This window comes from Poromitra crassiceps (genome assembly GCF_964638095.1).
Source record: "Poromitra crassiceps genome assembly, chromosome: 5".
Classification (NCBI taxonomy): Eukaryota; Metazoa; Chordata; class Actinopteri; order Beryciformes; family Melamphaidae; genus Poromitra; species Poromitra crassiceps.
Window position 1 is genome coordinate 41,057,592 of NC_139642.1, and position 5,763 is coordinate 41,063,354.

A 5,763-nucleotide genomic window follows, 5' to 3' on the forward strand; every position below is an offset into this window, starting at 1 on the left:
ACAAGTAGAGCCGAGTGGTGACGAGCTGTGCAGGGATGTAAAATGTGGTGGAAATGAGCCATTAGTGAGGTAAGAATAGGCCTAGTGAGGCTGCAAAACCCTTTTTCCTACCACATCAGCTTTATTTATTTAGTCTTTCTGTAAGAAAGCCACGCTTTGAACTAATTTGATTGGTCGCCACAACTGCTTCTTCCTGAAAACGTACGGCAAAAAAGAAGAAGTTAAGATTAGGGTTAGGGTGTAAAAAAAAGTGCAGCCTAGGGTGTGCTCTGTCTTGTGGCTTAATGGGTAAGGTGCTTGCCTTCCAATTTGTCGCCTGGGGTTTGATTCCCAGTCAAACCACGCACATTTTTATAAAACATTGGGGTTAGACATTAGGTTTAGGCAAGTACAACAATTTGGGTAGGGTTAGGATTTGGTTATAGTCATTAGGTTTAGGCAAGTACAACAATTTGGTTAGGGTTAGGATTTGGTTATAGTCGTGGACCGTGGTTAGATAAGAAAACCCTAATCTTAACCACATCTTTTTTTACTTGCCGCAGGTTTTCAGGAAGAAGCAGTTGCAGCGACCAATCAAATGAGTCCGGGGCATGGCTTTCTTACAGAAAGGTTTCAGGGCTAACTTGTCCCATGTACAACACCACAGACACCCAGCTCATAACTGCTGCAAAACTGAAAATGAAAAAAGGGTTCCATCAATGGGCCATAGGCTCAATCACCATTGTGTTAACTTGGTAGGTGATAGATAGTGACCTAACAGACATTTATTTACATGAAAATCATTGAGATTATCTCTTTAATGAGGCAATCACTAGAAATATGAAAGCTTCCATTTAGCAGCTATGACTCCTGCAGCGAACACATATCTCATAGTGCAGGAACAACCAGTGCTGTACCATTTATTTCAACAGCTCTGCCAAAGCACTTGCATAAGAGTCCACTCAGGAAATAGGTCAATTGCAGAAATCTGCTATTATGTACTTTTGGATGAATAGATGAAGGGAAACAGCACCACTGGTTCCTTCTGATGTACAGGCCTAATCAGAAACCCTTATGCTACATTATTAGAACATGTGAACCCCATGTGTGAGGTGAGATGTGTGTGAGGTGAGATGTGTGTGAGGGGAGATGTGTGTGAGGTAAGATGTGTGTGAGGTGAGATGTGTGTGAGGTGAGATGTGTGTGAGGTAAGATGTGTGTGAGGTGAGATGTGTGTGAGGTAAGATGTGTGTGAGGTGAGATGTGTGTGAGGTGAGATGTGTGTGAGGTAAGATGTGTGTGAGGTGAGATGTGTGTGAGGTAAGATGTGTGTGAGGTGAGATGTGTGTGAGGTGAGATGTGTGTGAGGTGAGATGTGTGTGAGGTGAGATGTGTGTGAGGTGAGATGTGTGTGAGGTGAGATGTGTGTGAGGTGAGATGTGTGTGAGGTGAGATGTGTGTGAGCCTGTGAGGTGAGATGTGTGTGAGGTGAGATGTGTGTGAGGTGAGATGTGTGTGAGGTGAGATGTGTGTGAGGTAAGATGTGTGTGAGGTGAGATGTGTGTGAGGTGAGATGTGTGTGAGGTGAGATGTGTGTGAGGTGAGATATGTGTGAGGTGAGATGTGTGTGAGGTGAGATGTGTGTGAGGTAAGATGTGTGTGAGGTGAGATGTGTGTGAGGTAAGATGTGTGTGAGGTGAGATGTGTGTGAGGTGAGATGTGTGTGAGGTAAGATGTGTGTGAGGTGAGATGTGTGTGAGGTGAGATATGTATGAGGTGAGATGTGTGTGAGGTGAGATATGTGTGAGGCGAGATGTGCGCATGGGATTTGAGCAGTGGACATATAGCCCCCTCCCCCCCAGCTGTACAAGAAAGCAAGGGTGGAGACAGAAAGCACCGTGGCTCAAAGGCACACACGCGCACATGCGTGGAAGCACACACAGTGCCAGAGAGAGGGCGGTGGAAGAGAGGAGTCCGACTTGCGCAAACCTGCACCGCTTACTGCAACACCTGGGTGTGATTTTTTAGCAGTGAACCTAAAATTCACTTTGACAGTCAAAGATCTTTGAAGGTCTAGACAAGTTCCCCTAATGATCTCAGCGGGGCAAGTCTGAAAGTCTGAAGTCTGAAACTGGACAAATTGATTCCCAAATTAGCTTTTAAGCAATTGATTGTGGACATTCTTGATTATACATGCAGCTGTTTCCCGACCCACTAATATCCCAGATCCCTGGTTGTAGTTTGTTTACTGTCTGTTGCATTTTTGTTCTTGCCTTGCTTTGCTGTGGCTGTTTTGCTTTTTGCCTGTTTGTCTTGCTGCTTGCTGCGACTCTGTTGCCTGATGTTGGTCTGCTAGCTAGTTTTCTGTTGCGTGTGTGCTAGATTGTATAATGTTTCTTATGTAATGTCTCCTGTCACTCATAATACCTATAAACGAATGGATGTGTTGGATATGTGCTGTTGTCCTTTTAAATGTTTTTTTTTTTTTTTTTTTTTTTTTTTTCTTTTAGTCCCTACCCCTCTCCCTCAAGAGGCTTGCCTTTTGTCAGGTCGCCATTGTAAATAAGAATTTGTTCTTAATGACTTGCCTGGTTAAATAAAGGTTAAATAAAATAAAATAAAATAAAGTCAGCCCCACGTTACTGGCATATTTCTTTCCACCCGTAGTCACATGTACATGATTTATAGTACATGATTTGCTCTTTGTCGAGTTCCGTAAGTGTGTCTTCTGGTGTGCATCAGTTGATTATGGGCTAATACTGAGGTCCAGTTGCAGAGATCACTGTCACATTAAATTAAGCATTATGGCATTTCAATGAAGTATTTATCTATAAAAAGTTTAAAAACAGCAATCAGATCATGAGACAGAAGTCCACAGAGCAGCGGCAATGCTTAAAGTTCAGCCTCAGTTCAGTCATACACATATACATATAAACATCTTATGACGCACATCTTCAACTTGAACACTTGAACTTGAGTCAGTGGAAACTGATTCATAGCTAAGAGGTGAACAGGCTTAACTGGAACCTATCTTTCCCCTCAGCACAGCATGCTGTCATTATGCCACACTGCCACAGCCACACAGCTCTTCTGTTAGGACAACAAAGAGATGCTGCATTTCATGTGTTCTCTTCAACTGCTGACTGTGTAGGTTCTCCTGGGTTTGGTACAGTAACATTTCAGATGTTTACAGGAGGATTTTCAACAGAGCAATGGAAATGAATGATTCATTGACAATGAAGATGGCAGAGATTGAACTGAGCCACTGTTTGGCTCATATGTCAAATTTGATTACTTCTAGTTGAAAGTACCGTAATAGTTTGATGGAGTGATGGCACTGAATTGCTTCCTGGCCTCTCTGAGGTCTTCTGTCTAGTCTCTGTCGTTATCTCTGCAGTTTACCTTGACAGTATCCTCCTTGTTAGTCATTTCAGTTGGGAAGGGTCTACTTTCTGTCACTGAAGAAAAGGATTTGGGGAAATAACGAAACATCTAGTGAGGCTTGCCCCAGTTTTGTGGTTTTGTTTGCATGCCATGTACCATATCGTATATTCATGTATGGCATTTGAAACTGCAGCAGACAGAGAATTATATTCAAGATACCAGAAAGATACAATATTGGCACACAACCAGGTTGTTGGTATTTGATTTCAGAACAGTGTTAGCTCTGAATGAATGATTCTGTCACACCAATGTGACAACGTGTTACATTGTTCCCAGTGACCTGATATTTGTCAGTAACATGGTGTGAAATGTACTGCAGTTTACCAAGTTACCAGGGATTTTTCTTTTCTTTCTTTTTTTTTTTTTTTTTTACTCCTAATGAATTCTCTTTTCCCATCAACTTCAGAATAAGTTTATGGTGTAAAAAAAGGATTTGTCATTGGCAAAAGTAAGTCCAACAGAAGAAGAGGAGATGATGATCCTGTGCTTTTCGAGCCTGGGTGTTCTCTTTAAATCTCTGCTATTTCTCAACTGTGCTTTACACGGTGCCTGACTGTCCTAAGCAAAATACCATTTTATCTTAAGACATGCCCCAATAGAAAAACGTCAATGCATGAAGTCAGGACCTGGAATCTGCTCAACAGAACAATTTTAATAGCACTGTGAAGCCAACACACATTTTGATGTTTTATTGATTTTTATCTTTTATCTTTTACCTAAAAACAGATCCCTCTCAAAACCCGGTGGTGCTATTTTGCGTGCAGTTGTGTGATTGTGTGTAGTTGTGTGTTGTTTGCGTGCAGGTGTGTGTGTGTGTGTGTGTGTGTGTGTGTGTGTGTGTGTGTGTGTGTGTGTGTGTGTGTGTGTGTGTGCATGAGGTTGAGAAGAAACATGTTTGAGAAGAAAAGTATGGTAAGGAAAGTCACTCTGATACACCTAAGGCCGTTATTTTTTCAGGATTCAAGGAGGATAGGAGGCCTACACCACAACCTCTTGGGAAACTTAATGAAAAAGTCAACTACCGTATTCCCTCAAAGTCAAGTAATCACAAAAACTGAAGCAGAAGCTAGTGATACACTAATGTACAGTTAAGAAGTTAAGTTAGTTAAGAAACACTGTTTTGTTCCTGAACAGTAAGCATTTTATTTTGTTTTATTGACCTACAACTTCTCTCAAAATGTTCACTTGCTAGCTGGCTGTGAGCTGCCATAAGATATATTCAGTGTGGATGTCATTGCTGCTGGGTGATCAAACCTGACAAATGCTTGCATTATCGACTTCATGATAACTCTCCAAGCTAACTCTCCAAGCTGTCAGTGGTCTGACTGCACTTACGGCCATGGTATGCTGACTGCTATGCAGTGGTGGATGAAGTACCTGAAAGCCACACTTGAGTAAAAGTAGGCTAGATATCTTACCAGAAAATGACTTTGTAAAAGTAAAAGTCTTAAAGTGATCATTACTTTACCCAAGTATCAAATCAAAAGTAATTCTCTGATATTAAACCTACTTAAGTATTGAAAGTAAAAGTACAAGTAATTGCAGTTAAAAGCAAGCAATCATTGTGGATTTTACTCATGTTGCAAATTGCAATCTGCAAAACGATGAGTTTTATAGTAGTTGGAAAACATTAACATTATGGTGTGCATTAGGCTACCGCCACCAAGTGCAATGGGGTGTGGATCGTGATTTACGTAATTTGCAAGCTATAGGAGCACTGATTCATCAAACCTGCTTGCTTGCAGGTTACCAAATTTCTTTCGATTTTATTTTTAGTAATGAGTAATGAAGATGCTTAGGGGAAATGTAGTTGAGTAAAAGTATGCATTTTATTTAGGAAATGTAGTGAAGTAAAGATGAACGTCGATAGAAATACAAATACTCAAGTAGCCTACAGATACTTCAGAAAAATAAGTAAAAGTACTGTAACAACGTAATATTACTTTGTTACATTACACCACTGCTGCTGAGATACTGTATGCTTCATCTCAGAAACTGAAGTGTTACTTCATTTTGCTGGAATTTACAGCCTACACCTGTACTTATACAAATACTTTGTTTTTATTTGGCATTGTGCCAAATGTTTTATTTTGTTTTTGTCTTCATTCTAACAGGATTAAGGACCCCAGAGTCCATGAAGATAAATCCATCTTCCAAGTGAGACATCATTCAAGCTGCTGATTATCAGGATACAGGAGAAATATGTGGATAATTATTGTGGACTCTTGCTCTGCCACTAATACCCTTGTGTGGGTAGACAGACTATTGTAATTGATGCAATGGATGACTGATTACTGAAGCGCTCTTGAGGGTCAGTGTAAACCCAGAGCTGTTTGAAAA